This window comes from Balaenoptera physalus (genome assembly GCF_965194825.1).
Source record: "Balaenoptera physalus genome assembly, contig: HAP1_SCAFFOLD_1465, whole genome shotgun sequence".
Classification (NCBI taxonomy): Eukaryota; Metazoa; Chordata; class Mammalia; order Artiodactyla; family Balaenopteridae; genus Balaenoptera; species Balaenoptera physalus.
Window position 1 is genome coordinate 73,539 of NW_028125331.1, and position 11,867 is coordinate 85,405.

Below are 11,867 nucleotides of genomic sequence, written 5' to 3' on the forward strand. Positions count from 1 at the left end.
ATGTCGGGATCCTGCTTCTCTTGCCAACAAAAGGCTGTTGCTAAAATCTTTCAGCCGGCAGCAGTGATGTTTAATTCATGGGCTAGAAAATTAATTTTATTTTCATGAGTAGAGCTGGAGAAAAATAACAGGAAGTCTCTGTGCATGGCCCTTGGGAATTCAGCATGTCTGTTTAACTGGTAAAACAGTTAACAGTTCATTTACCAGATGAACTGGTAAAGGCGAGGGGGCCTCAGGAAAGGGCCACCTTCCACAAAGGATGCTTTTGGCTGCAAGTAGCACAAAACTCAACTTAGGATGGCTTAAAAGATGAGGAAAATTTCTAATTTCACTGGTAGGTAATCCTAAGGTAGGGCACTTGTGGGATGACTCAGTAATAACATCAAAGTGCAGGTTTCATTTCTGCCATGGTGGCCTTGTGGAATTTAGTTTTCCTTGTGGTTACAAGATGGCTGCCAGAGTTCCAGGAGTTACAACAGTGTCCTACAGAAGAAGAGAGAGGCTGCCCCTTCCTGAAGTCTCATCAGAGAGAAACTCTCTCCTGGTCATCTCACAGCTGATGTCTCCTCAAGTCTCACTTGCAGGATTGTGTCCCAAGTCCCTTGTTAAACCATCACTGGCAAGGGATTCAGGATAATCAGTGTTAGCCACTGAGCCACATGCCACATGAGGCGGGGGTTAAGAGCCAAACAAAACCCAGGCTCTGGGGGAAGGGAGAAGAGGGCATGGCTGCTGGGACAGCCAACACCTCTGCTCCAGGGCCTGCCTTTACTCCCTCTCATGACCTTCCCTCTTTGGTGTCACCTCCATTCCCTGGAAAGGCTCTGATTTCATATTTTAGCACGCTCTTCCCCTCTACTCCCTACCCGCTCCGCTTGTCTCCAGTCCTGCTGTCATTTCAGCGAGTTGTAAACGTCTGCCTTTTCCATGAGGCTCTGAGCTCTCCCATGGCACATCTGCCTCCCCAGAGCCTGGCAATGGCCTCTGCTCAACATACACTGTGCTGGGGGAATGGATGCAGGAGGAGACGAATGAATGAGTTTAATCTTTGTGTGGCCTTTCTTTCTAAGGAAAGTTTTCATGTTGTTTCTTAACTTTAAAGATGTTTTTGCCCCTGTAAGAGAACTTTCCATGTGATTTTGGGGAAAGGACTGGGGAGAGAGAAGCCTTTCTCAGTGCCCCAGGAATCTGCATGCCCCTCTGCACCCGTGTCCATCTGGGAGTCACCCTGACCTCAGTGGGGAGCTTGCAGAATTCTCTATCACTCCTCTGGGTTTTTATGCGGTGAGACGGGGCTGGGGAAGGTTGCTCTGGGCACAGGGAAGTGTTAAATGCCTTGTGGGAGAATGGATTTAAAAAGAAAAAGATGGACAGTGAGTGACTTAGAATGTGTTCTTTACCAAGGTTTTCCATGGTGACACACTTTCCTCAGACTGATGAATGGTTTTCTTGGCTGGTCATTGTCTTCATCGTTCAGGTGACGCAGAACGTCAGTGATGACGTCACGGTCAGATTTCTGTTCTCTTGCCTCAAATTTTACTTAAAAGGGCATTTAAAAGTCCACTTAAAAAAAAAGTCCACTTAATCTCACCCAGCAGGTACTCTTTTTTTTAAAAAAATTAATTTATTTATTCATTTTTGGCTGCGTTGGGATTTCGCTGCTGCACGCGGGCTTTCTCTAGTTGCGGCGAGCCAGGGCTACTCTTCATTGCGGTGCGTGGGCTTCTCACTTCGGTGGCTTCTCTTGTTGCGGAGCACGGGCTCTAGGCGCGCGAGCCTCAGTAGTTGTGGCGCACGGGCTTGGTTGCTCTGCGGCATGTGGGATCCTCCCGGACCAGGGCTCGAACCCGTGTCTCCTGCATTGGCAGGCGGCTTCCCAACCATTGCGCTATCAGGGAAGCCCTGCCCTTAAAATGGAAAAAAAAAAAAAAATCAAATACCAGTGGACTTGGAAATGAAGAGTTACAAGAATAGAGTTTAGAACTCAGGTTTAAATTTGTTTTCTTCCTGTATCACTGTCTGTTGTATGCATACCATCATGCCCTGGCAATTTGGCTGTATGGGTTTTAGCTCGGTTCCCTAAAGAGACAATGGCTGTAAATGCAGCCTGTGACCTGAATGAGCAAGGCCATCTCCCAAAGCATCCTCCACCTCATCGTCAAAAAACATTTATCAAGCAGGCAATTAATTTGCTATGGTCTTGAGCCAGGCACTGTGTAAAAAAACAGAGACCTGGTCTCTACCCTCCTACCTTTTATAACTCAGAGGAACAGCTGTGATTTTCCCCAAGTAGTGTATCCAACTTAATGTTCTCTTGGCATGAGTAGAAGTGGAAAATACTCTTACTTCTTTAAAAGTTCTATGCATGAAATTAGAAATGAATTTCTAAAATGTAACTTTCCTGGAGTAGTTTGTCGGTTCCCTCCTCTAATAAATACATTCATAAGAAGCTTTTGCAGATGGTTACAATGAAGATCGTCTCTATTCTCAGCCTGTGAGTCACTGGAGTGTCCCTGAAAGCATTTGTTTTGCCCTAGAGTCTCTATAAGCAAAAGAAGGTATTTATTAGCAAGTGTGAATAATGCCCACATATCTCCCCCTCCCATCTCCCACCTCCAAATCCATTGTGTTTGGCTCCCTAGCTCCTGACAAGTGGGTGAGTCATTAACATTTTTGAGCTCTGCTTGAATTACTCCAGGGTCTTGACTCCATCTGGAGCTACCCTCTGAGCATAGACTGGGTATGAACCTAAACTTGGCAGAGCTCCCAGGAGGGTTGGAATAAACCATAGTTATTAGAGCTAATATTCCTTCCTGCACAGAGCTGGTAGTCAGTCAGTGTTCGCCCAGTGGTTAAAATCATTGGATAACTGTGCCTTCCCTGGTGCTCCTGGAATTCCCAACAATCCAAGAGCTAAAGGGCCAATACCTGGCTCAGCTGCAGGGCTTAAATCTAAAAATAAATCTGTTCTGATTGGTTTTGATTGGTTGGTGCCCTTGTGGGTTGTCAGTTTTTTTTTAATTGAAGTATAGTTGATTTACAATATTGTGTTACTTTCACATATACAGCAAAGTAATTTGGAGATATATATATATATATATATATATATATATTCCTTTTTTGATTCTTTTCCATTATAGGTTATTATAAGATATGGAATATAGTTCCCTATGGTGTACTCAAATATTTTTAATATCATCTCTGCATATGCATTTTCTTGTTATCATATGATTCATATAATCTTCAGCTTCTATCCTTTTCTATTTTAACTGAATGAGAACTTTGAAAAAATCAGTCAGTCATTCTGGCTTAAATTTATATCCTAAATCATGTAAGGAAAGGTATTAGGGCCCAATCTAAGTTCTGGGGTTGAAAGTAAATCACCTGTCCTAATAAAAACTTCTTTTGTGATAGAGGCAATGTGTGTCTAAAAGGTGATGTTTATTTTCTAGTTTATAATTGCCTTTATGTAAGATTCCGCCCGAAAGATTTGATATTAATCATCAGAAAAAAATAACATTGGAAAAGTCAGATTGTGAAGGTGTATCGCTAAGTGTTGGGAGTTGGGAGGACAGAACGTGGAGGACCTTACCGTTAATCCAGGCGGTACTCCTAGCTCACAGGTCATTGCCCGTGATGTTGTGGACGGTGTCTAGGCTCCCAGCAGCCCAGGGTCGGTGCCACTCAAACCATACCTGAGGCTTGGTACAGGGAATCGTTTTAATGATAGAAAATTTCAAACATACATAAAAGTAAAGAGAATGGAGTCTCTATCCCCACACCCACCCCTCACCTGGGGATTTTTTTTTTTTTTGGTAACTTTTTACTTTGATATATAATTTCAGATACATAGAACAGTCGTAAGAACAGTACAGGGAACTCCCATTTACTCTACGCAGACTGAACAATTTCCATCTTATCCCATTGGCTTTATCATATTCTCTATGTGTATATGTATACATATGTGTGACTACTATTTTTTCTGAGCCATTTGAGAATAAGTCAGAGATATTGTGTCCTTTTATCTCTAAATACTTCGGTATGTATTTCCTAACAATAAGAATACAACCACAGTACAATGTTCAAAACCAGGAGTTTAACCTTGATATTATCTTTTTTTTTTTTGCGATGCCCAGCAGCATATGGGATCGTAATTCACCCACCAGGAATGGAACTGGCCCCCGCTGCTTTGGAAGCACAGAGTCTTAACCACTGGACCACCAGGGAAGTCCCAACCTTGATATTATCTAATCCACAGTGGATAGCCGAATGTCATCAGGTACCCTAGCAATGTCCTTTATAGCTTCCCCCCACCCCCTTTCGGATTAGATTGAAGCAAATTCAAGACAATTGCATCTGTATATACTTAAGTATCCAGTATTAGTTGGGGTAATTCTGGCTACATCGTCCTCATGGAAAACCTCGGGGGCCACCTTTCCCCTACCAACTGCCCCCAGCTCTTTGCGGGAAAACATTTGTGAGGGTCAGTTTTCAGAAGCGGGAAGGGGTAGAAACTGAGAAGCAGACATAGGTAATGAGCGAGGCAGTAGTTCTCAGGCTGGTCTGCGGACTGTGTATTGGGGGTCATCTGAGTTGCTCGTGCAACGTGCAGATCAGGGGGCTCTACCCAGACGGGAGCTCCACCCAGGCCCTACAGGATGAGAACCTCTGGGAGCGACCCGGACTCTGCATTTTAACAGGTGCCACGGGTAGCTCTTATATTCTGTGGGTTGGAGGTGCTCTGACCCGGAGGCAGGTGACCTGGGAGTGATGCTGTGTCCCTAGCAGTTTAATGTCACATCCCCACACACGTGCCCCGTCTCAGAACAGGTGCAAGGCTGTTACATTGCCTCCAATTCCACTAGCCCGAGATTCCTTAGGGTTGATAAGAGGCAGCATTTGGGGAATGGGAATAGCTGCAGGGGCTCCTCTCTCAGCACACAGCTTCTTACACAGGGCTGAGCCCGAGGGGGTGGGAGTTTCACTGGAGAGAGGAGAGTTAAAGCGGAAGGAGAACCTGTGATCGGACCGGACCCGGACCCGGAATGCTTTGTGGTGTGGAGTGAGCTTGTTTCCCCGGGGCGGGGTGGGGGTAGGTGCTTGGATCATCCCTGGGGTGGAAGGCTGTTCAGAAGAGGTGAAAAAAACTCAGGAGAAAGCCTCAAACAAACAGCCCTAGGCAGAAACCTCCACCTGCTTGGAAGAGGGCCCTGAAACCTTTCTTAGGACTGCGGAGGGGACTCAGGTGCGGCAGCCAACTGCGTAGCCTCAGCGCCTCCCCTGCCCGATCTTCCCCTCCGGGAAGGCAGCCCCAGTACGAGTAGCGGTGGCATCATTATTATCGCTCCCAGGACCAGACAGCGAGTTGGTGCAGGAAATCCGCTGTATAGACGTGACCGCGTTCAGGAAACATGTCCATTCAAAGAATGGAGGTCGGTGGAGCCCTTCTCTCGGGCCCCTTTCATCTCTGAGGGTCGGGGCTTTCCAGTCGTCTTCATTTGCTGAGGAGCAAATACTTCTTAGACCAGGCAGGCGGGGAGGCAGTGCAGCTCTGCCTGGGACAAGGCACACTTTAGGGGCGTCCTGGACCTAGGCTCCTCTGCTACCTGAGATACAAGGACCCTTGTAAATGATTCTGACCCACCAAGAGATGACAACCATTGGGGAGACGCTCTAGATGTTCACTGTGCATCCGATGGGCGGCAGTGGGCTTAATTCTAACCTGCATCCTGTCAATGTGGCCACGTGACAAAGGTGACCACGTGACACAGGGGACCACCCTCACCTAGGACAGTAATCCAAGTGGCTGTTTCAGTTCCTCCCGCTGTTGAATTTTCCTCTCCGTTCTCTTGAAAAGGCGCTGCGCTCTCCAAGTCCCTCTCCATTTTAGCACGAGTGGTTCTCAAGCTGTAGCTCGTGCCAGTTTAGATCTCGGGGCTCATTCAGCCTTGCTCAGGGGAGCCGGGCTGGGTTTCTCTCATTCAGAGATAAGTGTGAAGAGGCAGCCGAGAGCCTTCCAAACCCAGGCAGGCGTGGAGTCTTCACAGAGAAAGAGAGATGCAAAGTCCTGAAAGCAGAGCTCGCATTGGTGCTGTGCCCAGACTGCACGACGTGTGGGAGCAGCTCCCGGAGAAGCAAACAGACAGGTGGGCCTCCTTGGCCCCCTGGGGCTGCCAGGTCCTTCTTCAGTCTAAAGGCTGGAGGCAAGAGTCTGGACTCAGATATAGCTTTGCTGATTAGCAAAAGTTCTCATCTCCCAAGTCTCTCCCTGGTCAGGGCCATTCCTAGTGGACATGAATTGGGTTTATGAAAAAAGTATTTGAAAGTGCCAAGGAGGTTCCCGCACCGTCGTGATGATGCTGAGTAGGCAGATTGATGTTCTGATGTGTACCCGGGTTCAGGAGCAAGGGAGGGAGCACTTCTGGGGTGCGCTTTTCCACCTGCTTGGAGGCAGGCAGGTGGAGAGATTTAGATGACTAATTAACTTGTGTTTTGCACACATTTATGGACATGTGCCCAGCATGGGCCTGGGAATACACAGGTGAGCAAGCTGTCATTCCTGACCACAAAATGCTCACGATCTAGAAGAGGAGACAGACCTAGGAGAATTGTAACTCAGTGTGATGAATACGAGGACTGAAGTGGGCCTGAGGTGCAGGGATGGCTAGAGGAGGTGGGTGTTGTAACTGTTTTAATCCACACAACAATAATCCTACAGGGCCTTAATGTCTTCACGGCTGTTCTGAACAACAGCAAAACTTTGCAAACAAAATTATTTCATAACTAAGTAGAGGGGAAGCTTAACCCAATGAATGCATTTGGTGGCAAAATCTGACCTAAACTGTTTATCCTTTTTAGTCTGAATGTTCGTATTGATGTGTTGTGTGACAGACCCACCATGGGTATTACTATAATGCATAGGCACTCTATTACCTTTATCAAATCTGAACAATTCTGAACCTTGAAGCACATCTGACCCTTGGGTTTCGATGAGGGACTGTGGACTTGTCCTGGTATCGTCTGCATTTTGCATCTGAGGAGGCAGAATGCAGGGCGGACTCATTTGCCCAAGATCCAGAGCTGGTAAGGGGCAGTCAGGCCTTGCGAGAATGTCCTTCTGATGCCTGAGCCCTGCTGGACACCCTCAGGTGACACTGCCTTGAGAGGCACCGACTTACACAGCAGTGGTTTGGGCACCGGGCTCATGGGTGTCTCTGGAGTGGGGATGGATCGGATAGCATTGCCCAGGGATGTACCCAGGTGGCCGTGACGGGGATGTGGGTGTCAGTCTCCCCCTTGGCCCGGGCTCATCCACCTCACTCTGGTGGTAGTCAGATCCTATTTAACAGGGAATGGGGATTTTGTGCCTCTCTGCCCACAAGATATGCTGTTGCCATGTCAAAATCTGTCCGCCACCACACCCCGCCCAGGTTATCTCTCACTGCTTCTTGTCTCCATTCTTTGAACATTTTGTTCCCATCACTGGGTTCTGGTCTGTTACCCCTAAGGTCTCTTCAACCAGTGGGAAAGAGGTACTTGTTAATAATTCTGGTGTTTTTTAGGTTGGCCCCACGATCAGCTTTGTGTACAGGCAGGAAGTAGCCAACAGGGAGAAGTGATTTTAGGGACACAGGCCTTAAACAGCCTTCAAATTACCTTCCTTAGCTGTCCTAGCAATTGGAGCAGGGGTTCTGGGCTGAGGCTGGATGCCTCAGGGGTTTCATGAGCCCCCGAAATAGGTTTTGGGTGTGTTGGCGTTTTTCTTCCATTGGATTCTCAGCAGAGCCTGTGACTTTAAAAAGGTTAAGTGCTGCTGGGTTGGAGTGAGGCTCATTAAGCATGTCAGCATTTCCCAAAAGGATAAACAGTAAATGAGTGTTCATTTATATACTCTCTTCCATTATCCTGTCGTGTATCTATAGTCAATATGATCACTTTCATGCTTTAGTTAATAGCTAGGATAATTAACCCTTGGTAGGCTGAAAGGAAAACTTGGGAGCTTCTGGATTCAATAGGCTTTTATGGGGTAGGTCTACCTGGAGTCCCCCAAATGAGGGATCCCCTTGGATTGTGGCACAACCCAAGGACAAAAAACAAAGGGTGTTTTTCATCACTTTGCTTACTTCATAATTTTGCCAGGTCTTCTCATCACGAGGGAAGCAGTGGTGGTTCCTCCAAGGGCCTTTCCCTGCCTCCGCTTAGCTCTGCTTGTTAAACACACCCCGGTGATAAGAATCTAAGGAGGTAGTGCATGATTTTCCTCTTGCTGCTGTAACAAATTATCACAAAGTTAGTGACTTACAGCAAAACAAATTTATAAACTTACAGTTCCATAGGTTAGAAGTCCGACACAGTTCTCACTGGGTTAAAATCAAGGTGTCAACAGGGCGACATTCCTTTCTGGAGGCTCTAGGGGAGAATCTTTTCCCTTGCCTTTTCCAGCTTCTGGAGGCTGCCTGCATTATTTGGCTCATGGCCCCTTGTTCTGTCTTCAAAGCCAGGCTCTATCTTCGACCTAGAGGTCAAGTCCTTCTCACATAGCATCACTCTGACCTCCTCTTCTGATTCTCTTCCACTTTTAAGGACCCTTGTGGTTACATTGGTCCCACTTGGACAATTCGGGATAATCTCATCTTTGAAGTCAGCTGATTAGCAACCTTAATTCCATCTGTAACCTTACTTCCCCTTTGCCATGTAATGTAACATATTCACAGGTACCAGGGACTAGGACGTGGACATCTTTGGGACATCATGCCTACCACACCCAGACACCAAAGAAAACTAATCTGCATTAATTCCTTTGGTTATTATAAGTACCACCTGGACAGAAACACTCAGTTATGTATAACCTTCCTTCGAGGAGAGCTTGTCCTTGTGAGAGGCATATCAAAGGGTCACGACATTGCAAGTTCTCTGACCTCATCCTCCCCTTCCTGGGACTGGGGGGAATGTCTGGCCATCCCACAGGTTGTGACCAACTTTCCAGGAATAGCCCTGGAGCATGTAGCCCTCTTAGGGACCTTCTAAAGGATGTGTTGATGCTAACGTTTGACTGCCCACCTCTGGCTAGTCCCAGGGGTGACGTATGTTAGCAAAAATTGGCTGGAGGCAGCTTAGGGTCTTGAAACCATCAGATAAACATTTTATTAGGGATGTGTGTGAGGAGAGATTCCTGGCCTGTCTGGAATATAATTTATGATTGTGTGTGCAGTGTGTGAGCAGGGATGAGAGGACAGAGATGGGAAAACAGAAACCCAACAGTAACATTAGCCACAGAAACAGGTGCAAATCTATGCAGGAAAATGCAGAGGGGAAAAAAGCCCCTGGTCATTTGACTTGTGTCACATGAAAATGGCAGCAAGACCTTGGAGGGTAGGATGTTCAGGGGGAAAAGGAGTCTCAAGCCAGTAGCAGCATCTTTCCAGGCAGAGGGGCTTTGTCTTGGTGAGGAGATATTGGCTAATTGCATGGATCTGGGGCTTTTGTTGGTTTTGTTTTGGTTCCAAACGGTGGTCGGAAAAGCATCTCTTACAGTGACTGTGTGCAGCCCTGGCCCTGCACAAAGTCCTGAGACTGGGGACAGGGAAGGCAGGGAGAAGGTGACCAAGCAACTTTCCCAGAAGCAGGACCAGCTACATAATTTACAGGGCTGGGTGTAAAATGAAAATACAGGGCCCTTGTTCAATAATTATCAAGAATTTCAAGATGGTGGTGGCAGAGTATTTAGCCAAGCATGGGGCCCTCCTACGGCCTTGCGTTCTCACACTGGTCACACACCATGAAGCATGAAGTGGCCACTGCCCAGGGCAACGTTCCCTGTGTGTGTCCTTGGCTCTCTCTGATATCACGAGTGATGTTTGAGGCCTCTTTCCCAGGGAGTTAGCAGGACCATGGGCCTTGGCCCTGAGGACTTGCTTTCATATCATAGAACTTGTCTTGATTGCACTGGATATTTGATGCTGCTTGACAGGTACTTTGCTCCATCTGGGGGGAGCCCACATTCCAGGGGCAGGAAGCAAGAGGGGCGAGGAAGAGAAACTTGGGACTCTTAGAGCCTTCCCTTCCGGCGGTGTGACCTCAGACAAGCAACTTAGATCCTCCCCATCCCTATGGAGTGTGAGAAAATATTTGCAAATCACGTGTCTAAAAAGAAGTTAATATCCAAAGTATACAAGGAGCTCATACAACTCAGTAGCAAAAACACCATATAACACAATTTAAAAGTTGGCAAAGGACCTAAAAAGACATTTTTCCAAAGATGACAAACATTTGGGGAACAGGTATATGAAAAGGTGATTCACATCACCAGTCATCAGGGAAATGCAAATCAAAACCACAATGAGATATCACCTCACACCTGTTAGTATGTGTATTATGAAAAAGACAAGAGATAAATGCCAGTGAGGATGTGGAGAAAAGGGAATCTGTGTGCACTGTTTTGGGGAATGTAAATTGGTACAACCAGTACTGAAAACAGTATGGAGATTCCTCAAGAAAATAAAATTAGAATACCATGTGATCCAGCAACTCCACTTCTGGTCATATAGCAAAAAGAAACAATATTTTTTTAGGAGTTCCCCGGCTGTCCAGTGGTTAAGACTTCGTGCTCTCACTGCTGAGGGGAGGGCCTGGGTTCAATCCGAGGTTGGGGAACTAAGATCCCACAAGCCACGTGGTACGGGAAAAAAACAAAAACAAAAACAAAAACAAACTTTGAAATGTTATTCACAGTAATGGTATGGAAAGAACCTGCCTGTCTCTCACAGATGAATGGATAAACAAAATCTGATACATACACACACACACACACACACACACAAATATACATATATAACATACACAATGGGATATTATTCAGCCTTAAAGTAAATCCTTACACTTGCAAGAACATGAATGAGCCTGGAGAACATTATGCTAAGTGAAATAAGCCTGATGGAGAAAAGACAAATGCTGCACGGTATCACTTATGTGTGGAATCTAAAAAAAAAGTTGGAATCATAGAAACACAGAGCAGAAATTGTTGCCTGCAGTTGGGCATGGGGGGAAATGGGAACACGCTGGTAAATGGATACAAATTTTCAGTTATAACATGAGGGATAAAATGAAGGAATAAGGTCTGAGGAACTAATGTGTAACATGGGGACTAACTGATGATGCTGTATTCTGTAACTGAAAATTTCTGAGAGAGTAGAATTTGTGTCCTCACACACAAAAAGTAAATATATGACAGGTGATGGGTATGTGAATTAACTTGATTGTGAGAATCCTTTCACAATATATACGTATATCAAATAATCACATTTTACGTTTTAGATATATTACAGTTTTGTCAGTTATGCCTCAAAATAGCTGTAGAAAGAGGAAAACGATCAACAAAATTGACAAAACTAGTTAGATTGACTATTAAAAAAAAAGAGATAAGAACAAAATAGGTAAAATCAGAAATGAAGAAAGGGACATTACTACCAATTTTGTAGAGATAAAAAGGCTTACAATAGAGTACTATTGACAGTTGTAGACCAACAAATTTGATAACTTAGATGAAATGAACACATTCCTAGAAACACACATCGTACCAAGAAATACAAAATCTGAACAGATCTAGAAGTTAAGATATGGAATCAGTTATCAAAAATCTCCCAACAACTGAACGCCCAGCACCAGGTATCTTCATGGTGAATTCTACCAACAACTTAAAGAAGAATTAACACCAATCCTTCTCAAGTTCTTCCAAACAATTTAAGAGGAGAGAATGTATCTTCACTCATTCTATGAGGTTAACATTACATCAATTACAAACCTAAAGACACTACAAGAAAAGTACACTACAGACCAATATCCCTTATGAATACTGATGCAAAAACCCT

General features: G+C 45.5%; 1 long non-coding RNA gene across 7 annotated transcripts; it reads right to left on the reverse strand.

The window, feature by feature from the left end:
- Positions 1-3,586: 3,586 nt before the first annotated feature.
- LOC309653922 lies at positions 3,587-11,421 on the reverse strand. 7 transcript variants are annotated; one of them, XR_014259638.1, is made up of 3 exons: positions 8,124-11,411; positions 5,319-7,033; positions 3,587-3,701 (listed from the first exon to the last, which is right to left on the reverse strand). It is a non-coding gene; the product is annotated as an uncharacterized lncRNA (long non-coding RNA). The 7 variants fall into 7 exon arrangements; XR_014259643.1 differs by lacking the exon at positions 3,587-3,701 and having other exon boundaries at positions 5,069-5,606; positions 5,786-7,033; positions 8,124-11,410; XR_014259644.1 differs by lacking the exon at positions 3,587-3,701 and having other exon boundaries at positions 5,069-7,033; positions 8,124-10,107; positions 10,513-11,372.
- Positions 11,422-11,867: the final 446 nt, after the last annotated feature.